Below are 12,073 nucleotides of genomic sequence, written 5' to 3'. Positions count from 1 at the left end.
GCAGTGGCCGGATCTCAGCTCACTGCAAGCTCTGACTCCTGGGCTTACGCCATTCTCCTGCCTCAGCCTCCCGAGTAGCTGGGACTACAGGCGCCCGCCACCTCACCCGGCTAGTTTTTTTTTTGTATTTTTTAGTAGAGACGGGGTTTCACCATATTAGCCAGGATGGTCTCCATCTCCTGACCTCGAGATCCGCCCGTCTCGGCCTCCCAAAGTGCTGGGATTACAGGCTTGAGCCAACGCGCCGGGCCTTGTTACATATTTTCTGCAATAAAGATAATTTGTCACATGTGTAGGGGCCAAGGGAGAGCTTTCCCTTTGGTCCTCTAAAGGTTTGCTAAAAAAAAAAAAAAAAAAAAAAAAAAAAAAAAAAAAAAAAAAAATCAACTCACAAAGGGCAGATGAATAGGAGAAAAAGGGCCAAGTGCAGTGGCTCATCCCTATAATTCCAGCACTTTGGGAGGCCAAGGTGGGAGAATTGCTTGAGCTCAGGAATTCAAGGCCAGCCTGGGCAACATAGCAAGATCCCGTCTCTACCAAAAAATAAAAAATAAAATAACCAGGCATGGCACATGCCTGTGGTCTCAGGTATTCGAGAAGCTGAGGTGGGACCAACAGGTGAAGGTTGTAGTGAGCCATGATTACACCACTGCACTCCAGCCTGGGTGATAGAGCAAGATCCTGTCTCAAAATAATAATAATAACAATGATAATTTTACTGACAATTCCAGTTGCTATTGCTTCAATAGAGCAAAATTTTGTTTTTCCAAATTGAAATTAATAACACTATCTAAGAACTACAATTACTCAAGAAAAGTTGTCTAACTTAGCATTACTATTAATTCAACACAAATTATATGGAAATTTTGCCTACAACAACATAGTGACTTTGCTGAAATACAGGAAAGAAAAATACATGTTTTAATTTAAATTAAAAAATTTTTTTTTCTTAGACAGTCTCGCTCTGTCACCTGGGCTGGAGTGCAATGGCGTAATCTTGGCTCATGGCAACCTCTACCTCCTGGGTTCGAGCAATTCTCCTGCCTCAGCCTCTGGAGTAGCTGAGATTACAGGCACCCGCCACCACGCCCAGGTAATTTTTGTATTTTTAGTAGAGATGGGGTTTCACCATGTTGGCCAGGCTGCTTTCAAACTCCTGACCTCAGATGATCCACCTGCCTCGGCCTCCCAAAGTGCTGGGATTACAGGCGTGAGCCACCATGCCCGGCTAGAATAATTTTTGAATTGTATTTGTCTTTACTGCTCTGGCAACATCACCAGCCCATTAACAAAGCATCTAGACATATACAATAATAATTAAAATCAAAGTATCAAAGTCGCCTTTGATATTTAGCTAACTTTCTGAAAATAAAAACAGTAAGAGGGTAGAACATATTTTATGTAGCAGGGAGCTTGATTAATGATTTGAAACATTTAGACACATGCACCTGAGCCTCCGTTTCCACTCCTGGACCCTGGGCCCTGCAATGGTGGGACAGGCCTGTTCTCCGGGGCTCCACACTCTTTTACTTATTTATTTATTTAGAGACAGGGTCTCACTCTGTTGCCTAGGCTGGAATGCAATGGCGCGATCACAGCTCACTGCAGCCTCAACCTCCTAGGCCTAAGCGATCCTCCCACCTCAGGACCCCACTCAACCCCCCAGGTAGTTGGGACTACAGCTACTCACCACCACGACCAGCTAAGTTTTGTATTTTTTGTAGAGATGGGGTTTTGTCATGTGGCCCAGGCTGGTCTCAAACTCCTGGGCTCAAAACAATCCATAGGCCTCAGCCTCCCAAGGAGCTGGGATTACAAGTGTGAGCCACCACACCCAGCCTGGACCTCCACTTTCAATGGGCAGCTCCATTTAAATCACAGAAGTTCTGCTGCAGCTCCAGGTGAGGTGTCCCTTTGGTGGTGATTGAGGAGAACCTTGGAGAAGGGCCCACTGAGCTGGCACTGTGGGTAGAATTCACTGCCCAGCAGGATGCCTTTCTTCTGCTAGTCCCTCCCTCCCTCTGAGTCTTCATACAAGGCATTCCAAGGCCCTAGTTACTGGCCCTGGGCCTTAAGAAAGAGTAAGGCCAGACCGGGTGCGGAGGCTCACACCTGTAATCCCAGCACTTTGGGAGGCCAAGGTGGGCGGATCATGAGGTCAGGAGATCCAGACCATCCTGGCCAACAGAGTGAAACCCCGTCTCTACTAAAATACAAAAAAAATTAGCCGGGTATGGTGGCACACACCTGTAGTCACAACTACTGGGGAGGCTGAGCCAGGGGAATAGCTTGAACCCAGGAGGCGGAGCTTGCAGTGAGCCAAGATCACGCCACTGCACTCCAGCCTGGATGACAGAGCGAGACTCCATCTCAAAAAAAAAAAAAAAAAAAAAGAGTAAGGCCAGGAGTAGGCCAATGAGGAGCTGGCTACAGCTAAGGTGAGTATCGTGGACAGGGGTTTAGGTGGTGCTCTACTTGGGGGACCGAAGTGGAGAGAGTGAAGGGGTGAGTCCCAGTGAGTATACACAAGGAGCTGTCCCAAAGCACATGCTAGGAGGACTCGAGGTAACATCCAAGCCCAAAGGCACCATCCAAGAATGGACCCACGTGCAGCTCCATGACGGCCGCTACCACCCGACACAGCACTGAAGCCACCTGACTCAGGCACTGAGACACTGGCTCAAATTCTGGAGAGTGATGGAATCAGCATGTCTCCTTATTCAGTCATCTTTGGCCAGGAGCCGAGATCACCTAATACAAACATGCCTACCTAGCTCCCCCTCCCTTTGCCAGGGCTTTGGGAGCATGCCTAGAAAGGGGGGCATGAGGGCATTAGAGTATCCCCAGTGTATCTATAACAAATGCGTCTACACCCAATATGTCTGACAAATGGTTGTCCAGCTGGCTTAGGGTGAAGGAGTGGGACATGAGGAACGATGGAGCTCCTTTTCCGAGGCTGCATAAATCTCCCCTGACCAGGGATCGGGGCTCTCCTCCAGCCTGGGGGGTAGTGCCCTGAGCATGGTGATAATGGGCTCAGGAGGCTGTTGCCGGGGGAAGCAGAGGAATGGAAGATGATGAGCTAAGCAGGGTGGCAGGGGGGGCTGCATCTTTGGAGATTTATAGTCACCAGCCCCCAGTCCAGACGGACTTCTTGGCTAACATCAACAAGCAGCCGCAGAGCTTGTAAATGCAATGAACCATCAAGGTTAGAAAAAACTGCATCCGGCAGCTTTGAGTTCAGCATCCTTTTATCAAATGGGTTATTTGGCTATTTGAACAATCTATTGTAACTCAGTCCATTGATACGGACAAGAAGGTGATCAGATTAGGATCTGAAGAGGATGAGAAGCACCAAATCACATCTCCGATGTCACGGAGGCTAAATCTACACATAACCCAGATCCACACATAACACGTCATTCTCTAAGAGGCACCCGTGCAATTGCAGGATTTCAGCATTTACAGGCTATTTCCAGCACCATAGCAACCCAAATTGCACAATACATAACAGTGTCTGGAGATTCTCAGCCCTGAGCCAGGGGCCTAAGAAAAAGAAGTCACAGCAGCGTTGAGATGACACGTTTATTCACTGAAGGCATTACAATTTAGAATTTAAGATACAAAAGTTCAATGAGTTATGGACTTGATGACAATTTTCTCCCATATAATCTAGAAGAGGAAAAAAGGGGGTATTACTGTGCCTCTGCTCTTCATTTTGACCAACAAGAGAGTGCCAAGTGGCAGGGACAGAATGGCATCATTTCAAGGGAGGGCCATTGCAGAATGGCCAAAGATACAAAAGCTGGACAACTGACTTAGACAGTTATCCTGACCCTTTTTTTTTTGAGACAGGGTCTCTGTCATCCAGGCAGGAGTGCAGTGGCGCTGTAAGGGCTCACTGCAGCCTGAATCTGCCAGGCTCAATCCATCCTCCCACCTCAACCTCCTGAGTAGCTGGGACTACAGGTGCATGCTACCACACCCAGGTAATTTTTTTTTTTTTTTTTTTTTTTTTTTTTTTTTTTTTGTGGAGGCTGGGTCTCTCTCTGTTGCCCAGGCTGGTCTTGAAATCCTGGGCTCAAGAGATCCTGTCACCACAGCCTCCCAAAGTGCTCACGGATGACAACCATGAGCCACCATGCCCGGCCTGTTCTAACTCTCAAGAAAGCGGCTCTCAAAATGCATAGAGATAAGGTATATGTGTCCCAAGGGTCTGGAACATTCTGATTTTACACCTACAGAGGCCCCCAATGAAGGGCAACGGAGTGCAAAAAAACATAGCTACACAAGGATGAGACGCCGCCAGCATAAGGCAGGGGCCTGGGAAGGTCAGAGGGCCTCATCAGTCCCGGGCCACCAAAGGGCAGAGTGGCACTGCAGCAGCCTGCCCGAGCTCCCCGCTGGAAAATGCTCCACTTCCCAGATCGTTTATCCTCCTGGGTCCTGGTGGCTCATGGCCTTTTCCCAATAGCCACTGCTGCCACCTTCACTTCTTTTTTTTTTTTTTTTTTTTAAGACGGAGTCTCCCTCTGTTGCCCAGGCTAGAGTACAGTGGCATGATCTCGGCTCACTGCAACCTCCGCCTCCCAGGTTCAAGCAATTCTCCTGCCTCAGCCTCCACAGTAGCTGGGATTACAGGTGCCCACCACCACGCCCAGTGAATTTTTTTATTTTTAGTAGAGATGGGGTTTCACCATGTTGGCCAGGGTTTCACCATGTTGGCCAGGCTAGTCTCAAACCCCTGACCTCAGTTGATCCACCCACCTCAGCCTCCCAAAGTGCTGGGATTACAGGTGTGAGCCTCCACGCCCGGCCTCACCTTCACTTCTCTCCCTTCACTTGGTGGCCCTAAACTCATGCTTCCTGTATCCCTCCAGGCTATGGCTCTTTGAGGCTGTAGGTCCTGCTATTATCAACTATTGCTGGTCCCAGAAGTTAGAGAAGAGTTTTGCCAAGACATTGTCCATTGCTCTTTAAAGGCAGCAGGCAGAGCAGTCTGCCATGCTGAGAGAATCACGGTTGGCTGTGTGCACAGAAGGAGATTCAGGGCAGTACTACTCCACCATGATCATGTTGGCCAATGTTTCTACCATTGTAAGTGTTGTCCCCATTGAGTTGGCACATGATGACTCTGTCCATATAGGAGGCACAAGTACTCCTTAAAAAGCCCTGCAGGGCCAGGTGCGGAGGCTCACACCTGTAATCCCAACACTTTGGGAGGCTGAGGTGGGCGGATCACCTGAGGTCAGGAGTTCGAGATCAGCCTGGCCAATATGGCGAAACCCTGTCTCTACCAAAAATACAAAATTAGTTGGGTAGGGTGGCAGGTGCCTGTGATCCCAGCTACTCGGGAGGCTGAGGCAGGAGAATCACTTGAAGTCTGGAGGTGGGGGTTGCAGTGAGCTGAGATCACGCCATTGCACTCCAGCCTGGATGACAGAGCGAGACTCCATCTCAAAATAAATAAATAATAAATAAAAAGCCCTTCAATTTCCCTCCTATTTGCCCCAGGAGTGTGACACCCTCTACCCCAACCTTTGCAGTTCATCTGGTTCTTTGAGTGTGCACCTGAATTGTCCATCTTGCTAGCCTATTCCAGTTTATGACGCATTAGACAGTTTATCTGGCTTTCTGCTCTGACATTTCCCCAGTGTCCTAACTTTCAAGTTGTACTCTAGGGCCAGATGAGCCGCCCAACCAACCTGGCTTCTCAGTACCCACCACCTGCTCACCCAGGGCCCACTTCTCTAGGAGGATAAAAATCAGACAAAAGTAATACTGATTCTTTCTTTCTCTCTCTCTTTCTCTCTCTCTCTCTTCTCTTTGTCTTTTTTTTTTTTTTTTTTTGAGACAAAGTCTCTCTCTGTCACCCAGGCTCGCATGCAGTGAGCCATCTCGGCTCACTGCAACCTCCACCTCCTGGATTCAAGCAATTCTCCTGCCTCAGCCTCCCAAAGTGCTGGGATTATAGGCGTAAGCCACGGCACCTGGCCTTTCTCTTTCCCCCTCTCTCTCTTTCTTTCTCTCTGAGATAGGGGTCTCACTATGTTGCCCAGGCTGGACTATAAGTCCTAAGCTCAAGTGATCCTTCCTCTCAGCCTCACAAATAGCTAGGACTAGAGATGTGTGCCACCATGTTCAGCCTAATACTCATTTCTTTCTTTCTTTTTTTTTTTTTCTTTTTTCTGAGACAGAGTCTTGCTCTGTTGGCAGGCTGGAATGCAGTGGCATGATCTTGGCTCACTGCAACCTCCACCTCCCAGATTCAAGCAATTCTCCTGCCTCAGGCTCCTGAGTAGCTGGCACTACAGGTGTGCGCCATCATGCCCAGCTAATTTTTTTATTTTTAGTAGAGACAGGGTTTCACCATGTTGGCCAGGATGGTCTCGATCTCTTGACCTCGTGATCTGCCCATCTCAGCCTCCTAAAGTGCTGGGATTACAGGCGTGAGCCCCTGCGCCCAGCCTACTCATTTCTTAACAGAAGATTTGGGCCAGTGTAGTGGCTCACATCTGCAATCCTAGCACTTTAGGAGGCTGAGACAGGAGAATCACTTGAGCTCAGGAGTTTGAGACCAGCCTGGGCAACATATCAAGACCCTGTTTCTACAAAAAATTAAAAAGTAGCTGGGTGTGGTGGTATAATCCCGTAGTCCCAGATGCTTGGGAGGCTGAAGCAGGAGGATCGCTTGAGCCCAGGAATTTGAGGTTGAAGTGAGCTACTACACTCCAGACTGAGCAAAGAGTGAGACCCTCCAAAGAAAGAAAGAAAGAAAGAAAGAAAGAAAGAAAAAAGAAAGAAAGAAAGAAAAAGAAAGAAAGAAAGAAAGAAAGAAAGAAAGAAAGGAAAGAAAAAGAAAAGGAAGGAAGGAAGGAAGGAAGGAAGGAAGGAAGGAAGGAAGGAAGGAAGGAAGGGAAGGAAGGAAGAAGGAAGGAAGGAAGGAAGGAAGGAAGGAAGGAAGGAAGGAAGGAAGGAAGGAAGGAAGGAAGGAAGGAAGGGAAGGAAGGAAGGAAGGAAGGAAGGAAGGAAGGAAGGAAGGAAGGAAGGAAGGAAGGAAATATGGAAAATACATTGGGAGGCCGAGGCGGGCGGATCACAAGGTCAGGAGGTTGAGACCATCCTGGCTAACAGGGTGAAACCCTGTCTCTACTAAAACTATAAAAAATTAACTGGGCTTGGTGGCAGGTGCCTGTAATCCCAGCTGCTCGGGAGGCTGAGGCAGGAGAATGGGGTGAACCTGGGAGGCGGAGCTTGCAGTGAGCCGAGATCATGTCACTGCACTCCAGCCTGGGCGACAGAGCAAGACTCTGTCTCAAAAAAAAAAAAAAAAAAAAAAAAGATATGGAAAATATAGATAGAAGTAAAGAATGAAATGAAAGTTATCCATATATCGCAAACCAAGAGATATAACCACAGATAAAATTTTAAGAAATTTCCTGAAAGATATTATTTGAATATATCATTATTGGACTTGGTTTGTGTATGTTTTTATGTATATATTCTGCTTTTGAAAACTCACATTTGTCATTTCCCTATGTAATTACAGGTACATGTGTGTGCACATTGTACATAGATCCATACCCACACCTAAACCAAGTCCTTAACACTATTATAAACAACACTTGCAGTGAACATATTTGTCCTAAAGTTTTTCTCTACATCTCTATTTTAAACATACCTTATCAACATACAAACACTGTCGAAATGAATCTGTTTCGTAAATGCTCCCACTTCTTAACCCTTACATTCTAATGGACAGCCTGATGTCACAGAAAGCGACACGGAATCTGGAATCAGAATTCCTGAGATGGTTTGGCAGCATCACCACCTCCTTCCTGTGACTTGGGCAAATCGCTTAATCTCGCTGAGCTGTTTCCTCACCTGTAAAATTGAAATTAAGGTAATGATAGCACCTGCCGAGTCTGTTACACCTCATGGGGTTAGAGTGAGAAGCAAACGAGATCACAGATGTGAGAAATTTTGTGTGGGTAAGTGAGTAGGCAAGCTGGTTATACTTCAAAAAAGAGCACTGCACACATTTTTGTCTATTTTAGCTCAGACCTTTGGTCTCCTGGAAAGATGTGAAATGACGTGGCATTCAGAAAAAGAGGTCCAAGAAGCTGAGATGAATTATTCCCTGTTATAAGTAAAATGTTTATTTAGAAACAGAATGCTTGTGCTTTGGTACTGCGAGGAAAAATCGGCATTTAGGTAAAAAGTTTTCTTAGCAAGGCAGTTTTACTTGGTGCTCCTCGCAGATGGAACAATGGTGAGAGCACACTTGAACAGAGGAGGGAAGCAATTTTTATCCCTTATGCAGTTTGTCCCTGTTACTGTGTCCTGCTTCCATTGGCTGGAGCCAGACCTCACAGTCTAAACTGAACCTGATTGACTGACAGCTTAAAATTTTTTTAAATAGGTAAAAGCAATGGAGAACAGAGGAAAATAGGAAGTTGCTTGTGAAAGGACTTAGAAAAGTAATAATATTCTTAAATAAGGAAGCGGTATAGACTGCTAGCTGGGGCATGCCTGTGAGCACATCCAGTACAAATATTTTGGTTAAAGTACAAGGGGCCGGGCGCGGTGGCTCAAGCCTGTAATCCCAGCACTTTGGGAGGCCGAGACGGGCGGATCATGAGGTCGGGAGATCGAGACCATCCTGGCTAACACGGTGAAACCCCGTCTCTACTAAAAAAATACAAAAAACTAGCCGGGCGAGGTGGTGGGCGCCTGTAGTCCCAGCTACTCAGGAGGCTGAGGCAGGAGAATGGCGTGAACCCAGGAGGCGGAGCTTGCAGTGAGCTGAGATCCGGCCACTGCACTCCAGCCTGGGCGACAGAGCGAGACTCCGTCTCAAAAAAAAAAAAAAAAAAAATAAAGTACAAGGACACAGAATGTACTACTTGCCTGTGAGCATGTCTAGCACAAGCATTTTGGTTAAAGTATAAGGACATAGAATGTGCTTATTCCTTTATATCTAACAGCTACATAGGATAGGGCTTAACAAAGAGTTATTAGCACAAAGCAAGAAGGCTTGAAGGGAGTTAGTCTTTAAAAGAAACTATTATTTCTAACACTTGTGATTTATTCTTTAATAAGAAGGAAAACTTTGAAGAGGAATTTTTTTTTTTTTTGAGACGGAGTCTTGCTCTGTAGCCCGGGCTGGAGTGCAGTGGCCGGATCTCAGCTCACTGCAAGCTCCGCCTCCCGGGTTCACGCCATTCTCCTGCCTCAGCCTCCTGAGTAGCTGGGACTACAGGTGCCCGCCACCTCGCCCGGCTAGTTTTTTGTATTTTTAGTAGAGACGGGGTTTCACCGTGTTAGCCAGGATGGTCTCGATCTCCTGACCTCGTGATCCGCCCGTCTTGGCCTCCCAAAGTGCTGGGATTACAGGCTTGAGCCACCGCGCCCGGACTGAAGAGGAATTTTTTACTTGCTACATTTCCCTTTAATTCTTGGGACAGTTGGGACTACTTATTTCTATATGAGGACATTTAATAAACAGAATTTGCTAATGAGTTTGAAAAAGGCCTGTGTTTCCCTAACCTTTACAGTAGCTAACCTGCTTTTAACCATTTTTGATTATTGTTTCCTTTTTTATTTGCTTTTTTTTTTAGACAGTTCTCACTTTATTGCCCAGACTGAAGTGCAGTGGTGCAATCATAGCTTACCACAGTCTTGACCTCCTGGGATCAAGCAATCCTCCTACCTCAGCCTCCCAAGTAGCTGGAACTACAGGCACATACCACCACACCTGGCTAATTTATATATATATATATATATATATATATATATATATATATATAGAGAGAGAGAGAGAGAGAGAGAGAGAGAGAGAGAGAGAGAGAAAATAGAACTTATCTTTAGGTGGTCCTGTACCTGGGCCTGCCATGTTCATTTCTTTTCATTCATTAACTCAACAAACACTGAGCAGTCTCCATGTGCCAGAATGTGCTCAGCGCAGGGGTAAGAACTGGTGCTTGCCCTTGTAGCCCTTAGTGTCCAGATAAACCGCAGAGTAAATGTGTGCTGTGACAGAGCGGGCACGGGGGCCAGGTAGTCCTTGTCCAGGAAAGTTCCTCAGAGAAGGACCACCTGAACTGAGTTTCGAAGGATTAGTAGGAAGAACTAGAGGGCTTTCTCGCACCTTCTTTGTTATACAGTAAGGGCAACCCAGTTCTTTTTTCTTTTCTTTTTTTTTTTTTTTTTTTTAGACTGAGTCTCACTCTGTTGCACAGGCTGGGGTGCAGTGGCACAGTCTCGGCTCGCTGCAACCTCCGCCTCCCAGGCTCAAGCAATTCTCCCACCTCAGCCTCCCCAGTAGCTGGGACTACAGGCACCTGCCACCATACCTGGCTAATTTTTGTATTTTTTGTAGATACAGGGTGTTACCATGTTGGCCAGGTTGGTCTTGAACTCCTGATCCTCCTGCCTCTGCCTCCCAAAGTGTCGGGATTACAGGGCGTGAGCCACCGTGCCCGGCCAGGTAACCTAGTTCTTAAAGAGGCTGGACTTGCTGCAGTCAGGAGTGAGCCATACTTTCCTCCCACCGCTGCTTTGCAAACCTCCTTTGCTGACTCTTCCCCTCCCGAAGGACACTCCAACAGATCCCATGCCTTCCCAGTGGCTTCTAGGTGTTGGCCAACCATTCTCATTTTATATAATAAGAGTGTGGTCTGATTTAAATCAAAACCGCAATTTCATTACCAGTTCCAAGCTTCTCCCCTTCTCCCAAGGTGAGCCCAAAGAGGGGCCAGAGCCCATCTTTCCTGTCTCCTGCATCCTACCTCCTCAACTTGCTGACTGCTGCCAGCAGCTCCTCCAGGCTTGGGGCATGGAGAAGGAAGGGAGGGCAAAGGATCACACGTGTATTTTTACTTAGCTTGTTATGTTCACTGTGTTATCAAATGCCTGTATGATGGCAGGTGGCTAAATGCTGACTTTCTCTTGGGATCAATTGGGGAGGGTAGAGGTGGGGTTTAGGGACCCACTCATACCTCCAGGGCTCTCTGACACAAACAAGTCCCTGATACAGGTGGGGACTGACCTCTCCCCTACTCCCAGCTCTCATGCCACTGCCCCACTCCTTCACGGGCAGCCTTTGGCCCACTCTGACCCACCCATGGGCTTTTCTAAACTCATCACTAGTAGCACCTCCGGGGGAATCTCTGCAGTCCTGCAGACATCAACCTGAGGGGTGAACTAGCAGTTTCTCTTTCTGGCAAGCACCCCACTCCCTAGAATGGTCCTGTCAGTGCCCCCCTTCCTTGCCTTGAGGAGGGAGGGTGTGAGGAGAGCCAGGCGCTCGCTACCCCCCAGTCTGGCCGTCCTTCTCAGCCACTCTTCACTCCCACGTGTGTGGTGGGTGGGGGTGGGGCACACCTGCAGATCCAGCCTAGCTCTCTCTCTGCCTTTCTGCTGTGATGTGTCCCTGTCCTATCTCTGGAATAGGGGGACACTTGTCACTCACCAACCTTTCTTCCTAGACAGAAAAAGTTACATAAACAAATGGGACTACATTTCAATCAACCGCTGTGGGTCATTTGACTGCATCCATCGCAGGAACAGGCTTTGCTTTGTTGTCGTCATTGAAGTCGTTTTATTTATTTCTTTTTATTTATTTATTTATTTTGAGACGGAGTCTTGCTCTGTCGTCCAGGCTGGAGTGTGGTGGCGCAATCTTGGCTCACTGCAACCCCCACCCCCCAGGTTTAAGCAATCTCCTGCCTCAGCCTCCCGAGCAGAGTAGCTGGGATTACAGGCGCCCGCCACCACACCCAGCTAATTTTTGTGTTTTTAGTAGAGATGGGGTTTCACCATGTTGGCCAGGCTGGTCTCAAACTCTTGACCTCAGGTGATCTGCCTGCCTTGGCTCCCAAAGTGCTGGGATTACAGGCTTGAGCCACCACACCTGGCCAAAAGTCATTTCATTAGCTAAATAGAGGAAAGCAACCTGAAGTGGAGGTTCCACATAAGTGTCAGTGACTACATGGTCACCAGCTCCAGAATTCTGTTCTCAGCATCAGGACAGTGGAAGAAGCCAAGTGGGAAGGGCTGAGTGGGAGGCCTG

General features: G+C 47.5%; 1 protein-coding gene across 1 annotated transcript in view; it reads left to right on the top strand.

The window, feature by feature from the left end:
• The window catches only part of EEF1AKMT2 (EEF1A lysine methyltransferase 2), a 331,933-nt gene that overhangs the window by 191,003 nt on the left and 128,857 nt on the right, over positions 1-12,073 (top strand). The window lies entirely within an intron of this gene.

Source organism: Macaca thibetana, chromosome 9, assembly GCF_024542745.1.
Source record: "Macaca thibetana thibetana isolate TM-01 chromosome 9, ASM2454274v1, whole genome shotgun sequence".
NCBI lineage: Eukaryota > Metazoa > Chordata > Mammalia > Primates > Cercopithecidae > Macaca > Macaca thibetana.
Note: the sequence above shows the minus strand (reverse complement) of the source record. Positions and strands in the feature narration are given on the sequence as shown.